Raw genomic sequence first — 14,520 nt, 5'->3', positions numbered from 1 at the left:
TTGCCCAAGCTGGTGTTGAACTCTTGGCCTCAAGGAGTTCAACCTCCCACCTTGGCCTCCTAAAGTGCTGGGATTCCAGACATGAGCTACTGTGGCTAGCCTTCTTTCCCTTTTTGAAAACCAAGACACTTACCCATCTCCTGCCTTCAGGAAGTGCTTCTATTTCCCATAGATTGTAAATATTTTACAGATATCTTTTGCAAATTGCTTTCGTATTCTCAGATATTCTTTGTCCAAACCGGAAGACTCACATTTTTTTAGTTTGCATTGTTGGAATGGGAGTGATGGTAGTAGGGGGAGAGAACAGTTTCTCCAAAGAATGGTGGTACTGTTTTCAAAAGGAGTGAGGGATAATAGGTAAACAAAACAGATTCCATTGCAGCAGTGAACCTTCAAATTCAGATGCCCTTCAGCAAGGCTCGGTTCTCTCTATCTAGTCTTTCTTGCATTACCGTTACAGGTCTATGCTGTTCTCGTGGTTTGAAGTCTTTGATTGCTATCTTCCTCCTCCCAGGTTCTTAGTATCTTTTATCATCTGAGCTCCTCAGAGAGCCTCAGGCCCTCTTACCAGCAAATTTAGTCTCTTGGATTACTTCCTCATGCTATGGACTTAATATTCATGTCCCCACCCACCAAATTCAGATGTTGAAACCTTAATCCCCAATGTGATGATATTTGGAGATGGGGGCTTTTAGATGTCATTAGGTCCTGAGGGTGGAGCCCTCATGATGAAATAAGTTCTCTTACAAGAGGAGGCTCAAGAGAGCCAGCTTGTCCTCCTTTTATCTCTCCACCTTGTGAAGACACAGCAAGAAGATGGCCGTCTACAAACCAGTAACAGAGTCGTCATCAGACACTGACTCTATCGGCACCTTGAACTTGAAATCCACAGACTCCAAAACTGTGAGAAATAAATATTTGTTATTTAAGCCACCAAGTCGGTGGTATTCTATTACAGCCATTCAAACTGACTAAGAAACTCCACTATTATTATTTAAAGGCTCCAATTCCTCCATATAGACAACATGCCCTTATGCTAGTTTGTAATTGACATTTCCTGGAGGTAAATGTATTCATTCAGTTTTGTTGCTTTTAGTAGGCCCTGATCCCATTTCCACGGTTTCTGTTACCAGCGTGGTTGAAAATTAGTCAGAGACCAGAGAAGATGAAGCCACTGTGGGCTTCCAAGGCCAATAGGCTAGGAAATAAATTATTCCATTATCAGGATGAAAATGGAATCCTCACATTAGCCTTCCTGATTGCTTGCTTACCTTGTTTTTATACTTTCTAAGTGAACAGGAACAAAGCCACTTGCTGCTGTTCTCATTAACACTAATGATCAACAAGTAGAATTTTTTTTTTTTTGCTGATTCTTATATTTTGTTCAACATTATGTATGCTTAATTTAGAGCTTATTAGGGCACTGCCACTCTTGCTCATTATCTCCTCCACAAGATGAATGTGTTTCTTGGGCAAGTAGTTAACATGAAGCAACAATGACTGACTCTGTTTTTGTAATTAAGCAAGGCTTTCAGTTATATTTGTTGGGGGTGGGGAGGAAATAAGCAAGAATTAGCATTTAATATTGACATATTTTAGACACTCGCAAGAGAAAGGTGTACTTATAACAATTTCAGCACTGAATATTAACGACCAGAGCTGACTTGGTGTCCAAGGGAAATGTTTGGCCTTGTATCTTCCCCTAAGCTCCTTTGAGGTTCTTTCCATCCTTTAAAATCATGCTTTGAAATGAAATACTGATACATGCTACAACATGGATAAACCTTAAAAACCTTATATGAAGTGGAAGAAGCCAGGCACAACAGACCACATATTGCATGATTCCATTTGTGTGGAATGGCTGGAACAGGCAAATCCATAGATAGGAAACAGATTAGTGGTTGCCAGGGATTAGGGGGAATGGGGAGATTGTGGGGTGATGGCTAAGGGGTATGGAATTTATTTTTGCGGCGATGAAAATGTTCTGAAATTAATTGTGGTGATGAATACACAACTGCATATACTAAAAGCTATTGAATTGTATGATATAAATGGGTGAATTGTGTGGTGTGTGAATTACACCTCAATATAAAGCTGTTTTTAAAAATCAAACTCTACTCTTCCTGTTACCATTGTATATTCTCCTTCTTTAGAATCTTTAGAAACTGGATCACTGTTGCCTTTTCTATCAGGTCCTATTACTATCTTAAATGACTTTGACATCCATATGGATGAGCCACCACTCAATGCCCCAGTGAGTCCTTTCCTTGGTCTTTGCTTCTCCAGTGACTTTCACCTCCTTTCCACTTGGCCACCCACTCCACCCTTGTTTGTTGCAAGCCTCACCGGACTCCCTCACTCTCTCTACAACAGAAACAATGCATTCTCATCTCTCTCTCAGAACACAGCCTCCAATACTTCCAGACGTCTCACTGAATTGCTCTAACTATAACCTGGACTTTGAAGGCACAGTCTTCCTCAACTCCATTACATTCTCTCTTTCTGCTCCATCAGCATCCACAACCTCCCTCCCTGCGCTGAAACTCCCCAATTTCATTTTTACTGATTTCCTTGCCTGGCTTGAATTCCATGGTTCGTCACTTCAGTCTCTCATTCTTCCATCTCAGTCATCTGGCAAATCTCAACTCTATCAATGAGACTAATTATAGAGTGACTCTGTCACAGATCTCATCTCAACTGTACTCTCAGTTATCCTTCCGTATTGCTCCAGAAGCCTCTCTCCAGTTCTCCAAGGTTTCTAGTAGAAACCTGCTCCATACTTCTCAACCCATCTCTACTTCCACCTCCTTCTTCATGCCCAGTGGATATTTTTTATTTTTATTTTTTTGAGATGGGGTTTCACTCTGTTGGAGTACAGTGGTGTGACTGCAGCCTCGAACTCAGGTGATTCCTAGGTGATCCTCCCACTTCAGCTTCCCAAGTAGCTGGGACTATGGGTGCATACCACCACAATGGCTAATTACTGTATTTTTAAAATAGAGATGGGGTCTTGCTATGTTGCCCAGGCTAGGCTCAAGCCATCCTCTTGCCTCGGCCTCCCAAAATGCTGAGATTACAGGAGTGAGCCACCATGCCCGAACTGTATATACATTTACAGCAAGTTTAGTTGACATTTCCCCTTACTCAGGCAAGGCTGTCATCTAGACCCTAGAGACAGGACTACTAGCATAAGAATAAAGGGTCAGCATTTGAATGCATTTGGGGGATATGCTTAGCTATAAGTAAACTACATGCCTACCTACATCCTTTCTTCCTCCCCTACCATTCATTGTTCTGAGCAAAATGGCAGAAATCCCCTTTGCTTATTTAAAGTTTGTCTTCCTGTGCTGTGGCTTGCATCACCTCTTCACTACTCAGTGTCCTTGTAGTATTATTCACTTCCCCACCCATCTTCAGCTTTTCCCTCTCTACTGACTCCTTCCCATTAGCATGTCTCTCCCTTCTTAGGCAACAACAGTGCCTCTAGCTTGAGGCCACATCCCCTTATCCAGCTATCTCTCTATTTTTTTCCTCCTCTTTAAATGTAAACCTCCAGCCCAGCACGGTGGCTCATGCCTATAATCCCAGCACTTTGGGAGGCTGAGGCAGGCAGATCGATTAAGCTCAGGAGTCCAGCCTGGGCAACATGGTGAAACCTCATCTCTACTAAACATACAAAATCAGCCAGGTGTGGTGGCACATGCCTGTAGTCCCAGCTACTCAGAGGCTGAGGCAGGAGAATCGCTTGAACTTGGCAGGCGGAGGCTACAGGGAGCCGAGATCGCCACTGCACTCCAACCTGGGTGACAGAGCGAGACTCCATCTCAAAATAAATAAATAAATAAATCTAAACCTCCTAAAAGAGCTGTCTTCACTTCTTCCTTTCCACTTTTTCCTCCATATGTTACAATCAGTATTTCTACACATAACTTCACTCAAATGGCTAAAAAAAATCTAATAAGCCCCTTTGGTTCCTACTTGAATTCTCACCAATATTTGGCATATTTCACAACTTTCTCCTTCTTATCAGGATCTCCTCCTTTAGCTTCATGACTCTACATATTTCTGGATCTCCTCCTGTATCTTCTGTTGTGACTCTTCTGCCGTCTGCCCCCTAAAAGTGAGTATTCCTGAGTTGTGTCCTGAGTATTTGTATAAGTGATCTATTAATAGATAACAAATTACCACAAACTTAGCAGTTTAAAACACCATCCACTTCTTATCCCTCAGTTTCTGTGGGTCAGGAGTCCAGGCACAGGTTAGCTAGGTCCTCTGCTCTGCTTTCACAAGGCTGAAATCAAGGTGTCAGCTGGCTCTGGAGCTCAGGGTCCCCTTACAAATGCATTCAGATTGTTGGCAGAATTCAGTTCTGCAGTCTCTGTTTTTGTTGTAGTTATTGTTGGCTGGGTTCATTTTCACCTCCTAGAGACTACTCTGAGGTCCTTCCATGTGGCCCCTCCATCTAAGCAATGGAGAAGCTCCTTGTTGAACCTCTCTTATGCTCCAATCTCTCTGACTTCTTTTTCTAACAGCTGGATAAAATTCTCTTCTTTTAAAGGGCCCATATGATGAGGTTAGGCATGCTTGGATAATCTCTTTATCTTAAGGTTAATTGATTAGCAAGTTTAATTACATCTGCAAATTCCCTTTTGTCAGGTAACTTAATTGTGGGAATAGCACCAGGTGGGGAACATCATGGTAACCATCTTATAATTCTGCTTTCCACAGTTTTTTAAAAAAATTATTATTATTCTATATATTCTCCTGGAGTGATCTCATCCTCCTACTCAGCTTTATTTACCAGCTCTATGCTGATGACTCACAAATCTCTAACTTCAGCTCCAACCTCACTCCTGTGCCTTTAGACCTGTATCAACAACTCCCACTATTTACTTGGACGCCCCACAGATATTTGATTTTAGAGGCTGAAAAATGAGTTCATCATTTCACCACCAGCCTGCCTTCTTCGTGGGTTCTCTCCCAGGGAATCATCCCCCAGTGTCATCTCTGACTGTATGCCCACTCCCCCTGCCACCACATCAAAACAACCTATACCAATCAATCCAACCTCCTAAACTCTCTCTAGTATACCTCCTTTTCTTGATTAATAAAGAAAAGGAGAAAATAAGAATAACTCTGCTTATTCCCTGTTCAGGCTACCTTCACCTCTCATGTGAATTATTCAGCAGCCTCCCACTTGGTCTCCTGGCTGCCAGTCTTGACCTCTGCAATGGACATTTGGATCTGCTTGTTCAATATCCATTCCAACCTCCTTGTGTTCCTTTTGGAAAATTAAAAACTACATTTCTCAGCTAAGCTTCTGGTTGCGATGTAGATTCCAACAATCAGGTGCACCCATGAAAGATTTGGAAGGTGGAAGTGATATATCATGAACAGGGTGCCTGCTTCTGCTATTTCTGGGGCAAGCAGGGTTATGAAAGCATTTGGCTTTCAGTGACAGTTGTAGAGGGAGTCCAGTGTCCAGTCCCTAGCTACACGAGTGAAAAGCAGCAGTGAAAAAAGGCATCCTCTTTGCTGGCAGCAGCTTTCTGATTTCCAGATCGTGGCAGGGAAGTGATAGTCCTGGAGCCAGCAGTTACATGGAAACAGTGGCTTAATATTCCAGCTCACTGATCACAGCAGAGGCATCAGCTCTCTGGCAGTCAAGTTCTGCAGTGCTATTCTGGAAGGTTTTCCTGGAAGCTCAGCCCAGATTTTGCTCCTCCAGCAATTCCAATCATTTTTAAACTGCTTCTGTTTGTATGGTTTATTTTACCTACAACTGAACTCTGACTACAGTACATCCTATGATTTACCACATTTCATCCAGAGTGAGCTCTCTGAAACTCTAGAACTCAAATCCAATAATAGCATTGCCCTTGCTTAAAATCTTTCAATGCCCTCCAATATCCTTATATAAAGTCCAAATATTTTAATCTTGTTTGAAAGATCCTGCATGACCTGGTCCTCCTATTCTCTGCAGACTCATCTTTACCCAGGAACCCTCTGGCCACACTAACCTTCCATTCAGGTACCTAAGACATGAACCCATCTCTTTGTCTTGGCAAATGTCATTCTCCCTATATGGAACATTCTTGCCCTGTCTTCTCTTGACTGTCTCCCCCATTTTTTTCCGATCTTGGCCTAAGGGCTTTGTCCTCCAAGAAACCTTGTCTGACCCTACCACCCATCACTACCACAAAAACTCTGGGCTAGGCACTGTCCTGTGTGTTCCCACAGGTCCCTGGCCTTCCTACTTTGAAACACTGTACCGTTTGAAACTTCCTAGTTTGAAGCATTGTACTGCATTGTACTGGGATTGCTGATTGTATACTGTGCCATCCCTCTTGTTCCCATTATACCTTAAGAACCTGGTGAAAGATTCCATGTCTGAGTTGTGTTCTATTTTACCCCCAGTTCTCAGTGAGTACCTGGCACAGGTGTGCAAATTGAATGAAGTAATAAAGAAGGTGAAGCATTTTAAGCAGAAGGTTTAATCTCTATTGGATTTATGTTTTAGAAAAGCATGTGGCCATGTGTAGAAAGAACCATAATGGAATCAGGTGGAGAGAATGAGCTAAGATATAAAGTCCAGTTTGTTAGTCTGACCTAGTGCAATATTAGTGGGGATGGAAAGAAGGAGAATACTCCAGAAAAACTGATAACACTCAAGAAGTAATGAGACAGGGCCCAATTAAACCTTTTTTTGGGGGGTGGGGGTGGAAGGAGTTTCATTCTTGTTGCACAGGCTGGAGTGCAGTGGTGTGGTCTCGGCTCACTACAACCTCCACCTTCCGGGTTCAAGCGATTCCCCTGCCTCAGCCTCCTGTGTAGCTGAGATTACAGGCGTGCAGCACCACGCCCAGCTAATTTTTTTATTTTTTATTTTTATAGTAGAGACAGGGTTTCACCATGTTGGCCAGGGTGATCTCGAACTTCTGACCTCAGGTGATCCGCCCGCCTCGGCATCCCAAAGTGCTGGGATTATAGGCGTGAGCCACCGCCCTCAGCCTAAACCTTCTTTTGGCACCACAATTCAACTTAATTAACATTTTAGAGTACTTACTCTATGCAAAGCATTGCATTAGGTTATGCCATAAAGCAGTTATTAAGATATTATCCCAGTTTTGGAGATTGCAAGGATTTCAGTCAGCTAGTAAAGACATAAATACTTTAATACTGGGCAGAGAGGCAAAAGGAAGTAGAATTGAAGAGTTTATGTTTCAAGGGTAAGCTAGTTGGTTTTTCAGTTTATTTATTTATTTGTTTGTTTTTGCCTAAAGATAATGGGCTAGTAGTTTCTGGGCTATAGACAGTGTCCTGTGGTGGCAAGAACATTGCCTGGAGACAGAACATAGGAGTCTTACTTCTCCACCTGCCACCAACTGGTATGATCTTGAACAATTTGCTTAACTTCTCTGGACTTCATTCTTCACTTGTAAAATAAAATTTTTGAATAAAATTACCTTAAAAATTATATTATCTTATATATGTGTTATATTTAAAATGTGTACAGTATTTCTAAAATTTTTCATCAAATCATCTAATTAAAATGTTCATGTATTCTAAATAGTGCTTCAGGATAAATATTTTAACTTAACTTTTTGTATAGTATTTAGAAGACAAGGATATAATAGAGTCAAAAATAAATTTCAAGCTTTGGTTTTTTGATTCTAAGAGGTTGATGATAATACTGTATTCACTTTTGCCAGTTAGGGACAGTTTACCCAAATGTGCTTGCCCACCACCACACTTCACTTCCTCAGCCCTTTCAGCCTTATGATTTTTAAAATTTTGCCTTTTCTATTGCCTAGTATGAATGCTAGGCTTTGTCATAGGAATGTAAAAAAGAGTCTTAAATCATTCTTTTTTCCCTCTTTGATAGACAAATAGTTTAAAATTCTGTGCTCAGACTGTTTAACAATTCTTCTCAAATTTCAATGGAAGGGAGACATATAAAAGAGCACAAAAAGCAGGATTAGAATCAAGTATCCACTTGAAAATTCACTTGCTCTTCCCATCACTACGCATGGCTCCTTCTCTTTGTAACTAAGTATGCAACAAGCTTTCAAGAATGAACAGGAATGCTAGCAGCTGTAACAAATGAACCTGGGGAAAAATCAGTGGCTTAATACAAAGTTATTTCTCGTTCATTTCAAGTACAATTGGCCGTAGGAGTGATGATGGTGGTAGTGGTTTGTGTATGTCTCTTCCTTGCAGTCATTCAGGAACTCAGGCTGGCAGGATACCTGGGTGTCATCATCCAAGTGGCCAAAGCAGGTCTGGGGAGGGAAGGAGGGAGGAAGGAAACAGACTTTCCTGTGGGAGGTTTTTATGGGCTAGACCTGTCACTTTTATTCCTATTTCATTGGCCAGATCTCAGCTCCATGGGCACACCTAACTACAGAGGAAGCAGCGGAATGAGGTCTAGCTGTGTGCTAAGGAAGAGAACGGGCAGGTTTTGATTACTACTTAGCGGTCGGTCTCTGGTCCCTGCCTTACCCCGGGGACACATTGATTCTATCTAGCTGTTCCCTCTGGACTTCTTCCGTTCTACCCCATGTCTTTAATTGCTGACAAAATATTTCAGAGGTGACTCCTACTTGCCATGAGTAGTTGGGAAATATTTTTAAGGTAGTGATTTTCATCAAGTAAGCATCTGACTTTTATGATGCAACCTTCAAGTTTCCCTAAGCACTCCAGTTTCTGCCTTAGAATATTATAGCTGGGAAAACTGGCTAGCCATATGTAGAAAGCTGAAACTGGATCCCTTCCTTACACCTTGTACAAAAATTAATTCAAGATGGATTAAAGACTTACATGTTAGACCTAAAACCATAAAAACCTTAGAAGAAAACCTAGGCAATACCATTCAGGACATAGGCATGGGCAAGGACTTCATGTCTAAAACACCAAAAGCAATGGCAACAAAAGCCAAAATTGACAAATGGGATCTAATTAAACTAAAGAGCTTCTGCACAGCAAAAGAAACTACCATCAGAGTGAACAGGCAACCTACAGAATGGGAGAAAATTTTTGCAATCTACTCATCTGACAAAGGGCTAATACCCAGAATCTACAATGAACTCAAACAAATTTACAAGAAAAAAACAAACAACCCCATCAAAAAGTGGGCGAAGGATATGAACAGACACTTCTCAAAAGAAGACATTTATGCAGCCAAAAGACACGTGAAAAAATGCTTATCATCACTGGCCATCAGAGAAATGCAAATCAAAACCACAGTGAGATACCATCTCACACCAGTTAAAATGGCCATCATTAAAAAAACAGGAAACAACAGGTGCTGGAGAGGATGTGGAGAAATAGGAACACTTTTACACTGTTGGTGGGACTGTAAACTAGTTCAACCATTGTGGAAGACAGTGTGGCGGCGATTCCTCAAGGATCTAGAACTAGAAATACCATTTGACACAGCCATCCCATTACTGGGTATATACCCAAAGGATTATAAATCATGCTGCTATAAAGACACATGCACACGTATGTTTATTGCGGCACTATTCACAATATCAAAGACTCAGAACCAACCCAAATGTCCATCAATGATAGACTGGATTAAGAAAATGTGGCACATATACACCATGGAATACTATGCAGCCATAAAAAAGGATGAGTTCATGTCCTTTGTAGGGACATGGATGAAGCTGGAAACCATCATTCTCAGCAAACTATCGCAAGGACAAAAAACCAAACACTGCATGTTCTCACTCATAGGTGGGAATTGAACAATGAGAACACATGGACACAGGAAGGGAACATCACACATCGGGGCCTGTCATGGGGTGGGGGTGGGGAGGAATAGCATTAGGAGATATACCTAATGTAAATGATGAGTTAATGGGTGCAGCACATCAACACGGCACATGTATACATATGTAACAAACCTGCACATTGTGCACATGTACCCTAGAACTTAAAGTATAATTTTTTAAAAAGGTAAAAAAAGAATATTATAGTGCATTAGTTTGTGTAGGGCATACAGTGACCATATGTCATTCTCAGTTGTGCATATAGATTTAGCTTCAGGTGAATATAACTGGGAATATTACTCTTCTAATGTTCTTGGGCTTAATGAGGTCAGCGATTAAAAAAATATTCAGATCTCAAGTTTCCTTTAGACCATGAAAATTATATCACAACTTTCTAGTTGGATATCATAGCTTTTTTTGGTATAGAGCAATGGTTCTCAAAGTGTGGTTCCCAGACCAGCAGCATCAGCATCACCTGGAAACCTGTTAGTAATGCAATTCTCAGGCCTCACCTCAGACCCCCTGAATCAGAAACTATGGGAATGAGGCCCAGCAGCCTGTATTTTCACAAGTCCTCTAAGAGAATATTCTAGAACCACTGGTTTAGCGATTTGGAGTTGAGTTAGATCATTGTTGAAGCATTTCACTTCAAGGTTCAAATCAAGACATTATTTGAAATCGTTTAAAACATACAGAATCTCTCTCATATTGCTGTGAATTAAGAGTGACATAGAAATTCATTGAACGAAAATATTGCGAAGAGCCCTGGGAGGTCATGAGAGCACATAGTTTTCAAATGTGTTGGTTACAGAAATCTAAGGTTCTAAAAAGCATCTCTAGGGGTTTCCTAAAAGAAAACGTTCATACGTTTGGTTGACGACTATCCTTTGACCATCCAGGGTTTGTCTCTAAAAGACTTGAAATTCTGTGTCAGAAGAAATGGAGCTTTAGGACCAAGTCAATATCTTATTTGTCTTTATATCTTCATTACCTTCCGGAGTGCCCCAGCATAAAGTAGATACCTAAAAAACATTTACAATGTATGGATGGATGGAATAGGCATCTCATGGATTCAAGTGCTTAAGTAACTTTTACTAATATTCTGGGGTCATTTTTTGAAAATCAATTTGGATAGTTTATTCTAGTTGCTATTAAAGAATACTGACTGCTTTATGTATGCCTCCAGTCTTTTAAGCAGTTAAGGATTTTATCTAGCAGATATTAAGAATAATGGCTCCAACTCTGAGAAAGAAAGAGAGGTAGAGAGAGGGAGAGGGAGAAGAGGGAGACAGAGAGGGGGAGAGAGAGAGAGAAACTTATATGAAAATAGTGTTTGTTCCATTTCTTGAAATGTCTATAAAAATATGCTACTGCATGTTAATCTTTTCAGTGACTAACCCAGGATTTCTTCCTCAACCTTGGCACTAGTGACATTTGGGGCTGGATCATTCTTTGCTATGGGATCTGTCTTGTACATTGCAGGATGCTGGGCAGCATCCCTGGTCCCTGCCCACTAGATGCTGGCAGCATCACCTACTACTCCTAGTTGTGACAACCAAAATGTCTCCAGACACTGACAAGTGTCCCCTGGGAGGCAAAAGTGCCCAGGCTGAGAATCACTGCTCTATCCTAATGTTAATAGGGCAGTAGTAATTTTCCTGCATTTTATTCAAAGCTATGGAAACAGGCTTCGAGAAAGAGCATATGTTCCACATTTCTCTTTAGCTCATTGTTGAGGACTTTGGCAGTGACAGCTCTATCTATTTTGAAATGATTTGGTTCACAAATCCTCATTATTTTAGGCCATTTTTCTCTCTGGAACAACTTTATCTTTGGAGATGCAAATTGACAAACTCTAAGCATCTTTTTTACACTTTCTGTGATCTACAAGGCTTCAGCACTGAATTCCATTATTGGGCATTTTTATTTAATAATTTCTAAATAATCTATAGACTGGCTAAAAGAACTCTGTATAAGTCCATAATACAGAGCTAGCAACTAATGGAATGGTTTTTATCTACTTCCTTACAATATTTTAAAAAATTATTTAAGAAAAAAACGTAAGTAAAATGTAATAATACCCTTTATTACATCCTACTGCAAGATTCTGTCCATGGAAAGAAATTCACCATTGCTTCTGGGATTTACTTCCTGGTATCTATAGTTCGTGATTTATTTGAGATGTTATCTATTTTCTTCCCTTTAGCACATGAGGATTTAGCATTATTTCAACCTCCCCTCACTTCTGGCACATATTGATATCTGTCATATATTGATATCCAATATATCTGCATATATTGATATCCATAATATCAATATATGACAATTTTTCTTTAAATCATCAGTGTTTCAATGATGAGCTGACAGTGTATCCTGACATCCTTATCGACATCCTCATGTAAATGTTCCCTCTCTTATTTTCCATGTGGGTATGTGTTTTAAATAGTCCCTTAAAAAAAAAATTAATGGTATTTTGAGACAGCGAGAGGATAAAAGTATATGGCCATCACACATTTAATAGGAAACTAAAATTATTTTTGAAAACTTTGGAAAGATTACATAAAAAGTCTCAAAATTTTATGGTTAGAAGGTAAAGATTTCTATTTTCCCCTCACCTCTTACATTTAGCATAAATGACAGTGAAGCATTTTTTTCAAATCTAAGAAACAAGTATAAAATCTGATTTTTAATTTTTCATGAAACGAATTTTGTATATAATTCTTGTATCAATATTAACACCAAAAATTAAGACCATCTAGAAAGCAAAAACAGGATTAAAAAAAGATAACCAATTGACATGACAGATGAAGAAGATACTAGGTGAGAAGAAACATGTATATAACAAAGCCTACAATTGGGAAATTGTGGGAATCAAAGTCAAGCAGTTAATTACTAACAAAGATGGCAACCATGTTTCTTTTGTCTTTCACAGTGAATGCATAATTAGCACTTAATACTAAGACTAGGGAATAAACCATCTATAATCTATTGAAAAAGACCATCTGCTTCTATAAATTTTGTTCTCATACACTTGCCAAAAGGAAAGAACATATTAACAAAATAACGGGCCCTGCACTGTTAATTGCTAGGTTGTTTGCAGTTGTGCTGTTGCTATTAGAATTTAATAAGCCATTCCTTCTGCTAAATTAATAAGCAGCCAAGATTATGTAATAGCTGCTTTCAGCTGCTAATTATTTTTCCCACAATTCCTTCCCCTCCCTACCCCTACCCCCACCTTTTTTTGGCTAGGAGCAGGAAAGGAGACTGCCAGTATATCATCAGCAAGTCTCCCGTCCTCATTTTCAGAGCAACATTAGGAGCATAATCAGAGTTTAAACTTGGAGGTGGCTATCTCAGGAACCTTGAGGATATAAGTGTTTTGTACAGAAAAAGAGAAAAGCAGCATTTGGATTCAGAGGGCGAGTTTTCATTGTGTAGCATTAGAGCTATCTTTTAACTGGTTAATGGCATCTGTTTCTTGTAGTAAGAGAGAAATGGGACATTCGAAAGCACCTTTGGGGCATGACTGGGTAGGGAGAAATCTGGTGGGGGCGAGGGGGACCTAAAGAACTACAGAAAGCCAGCTCTGCGCCGTGTGTCGTGCCCTTTCTTTAATATTCCAGTATACATTAATCATACATGTTAGTAGGAAACTTTCCAAGCAGCACAATAGTGCTTGAAAAGGGGAAGTATTACACGTTTCTTTTTGTTTTGTCATACAAAAGCATTTTTTAAAAGCCCCCAAAACTACTGTCTTAGTTTCATAGATACTATAATGCACACAAAAAGAATATAATCCCTAATATAGGATTTCTTTACATTGATTACATTTAGCTTCGTGAAAAATTTAGTATTTCCTTTTTTACTTTAGGCCATTAAAAAAATTCTGGCGACTATACTTAGGAACCTCTGCAAAAGGGGCATGGCCCAACAAAAGCAATTTTCTCGCTTCCTTTGTAAGAACCTAGGTGACTCGGGTATCGAATAGCATTTCGATATGGGAAACCCGTGGCTCTTCAAGGAAGGTCACCTAATCCCGTGGGACTCCCCTTTCCTTATCTGTAAATGACTAGATGATTCATCCATTCTATCATTCAGAAAATTATGAACATCCATTATGCCCCGGCATTACGCTGAGCATTACAGCTCTTAACGAATTTATCATTTTATAGTCTTTATCAGTCAACTCACATTTATTAGTTGTGTTATATACCAGGCACTGAACTAGATTGAGATGCAAAATGAATACAATTTAAGGTGTGCTAAATAACGGCTAACGGGCATGTGGGTGAAAGACGGAATCGCTCTTACAGGGTTTTAGGGTGAGGCTTCATAGGAGATGTGACATTTGAGAGCAAGGACATGCCAGGCACAGCAAGTCGTCGGCAGTGCTAAACTGGAACCCAGGAGGCTGGTGGGGCGACCCAGTGTGAAGGAAGAGAGATCTCGAAGGTGAGGTGCTGTCCGGGCTTTTCAGCCGAACGGACGGTAACTCATCCAGTCCGCAACACCGAGGATGGGCGAGGCGAGCCCAGGGAACAGACTCCCGCGAAGCTCGGGGCGGAAGGTGTCTGGGCTAGGGCTGGAGCAGTGCAACGGGAAGGAGAGGCCGGATTCCGGACAATTTTGAGGCAAAATGATAGCAAAAGGCCCGTGAATGCGTGACGAGCTCCGCAGAAGAGCTGACTTGTTTTTCCAGAGTTGCAGCACTCCCTCGTCTCCTCCCACCCTCCTCGTCACACCTCCC

The sequence above is a fragment of the Nomascus leucogenys genome, chromosome X (assembly GCF_006542625.1).
Source record: "Nomascus leucogenys isolate Asia chromosome X, Asia_NLE_v1, whole genome shotgun sequence".
Lineage (NCBI taxonomy): Eukaryota > Metazoa > Chordata > Mammalia > Primates > Hylobatidae > Nomascus > Nomascus leucogenys.
The sequence above is the reverse complement of the archived record's forward strand: the minus strand, read 5'-3'. Positions refer to the sequence as shown.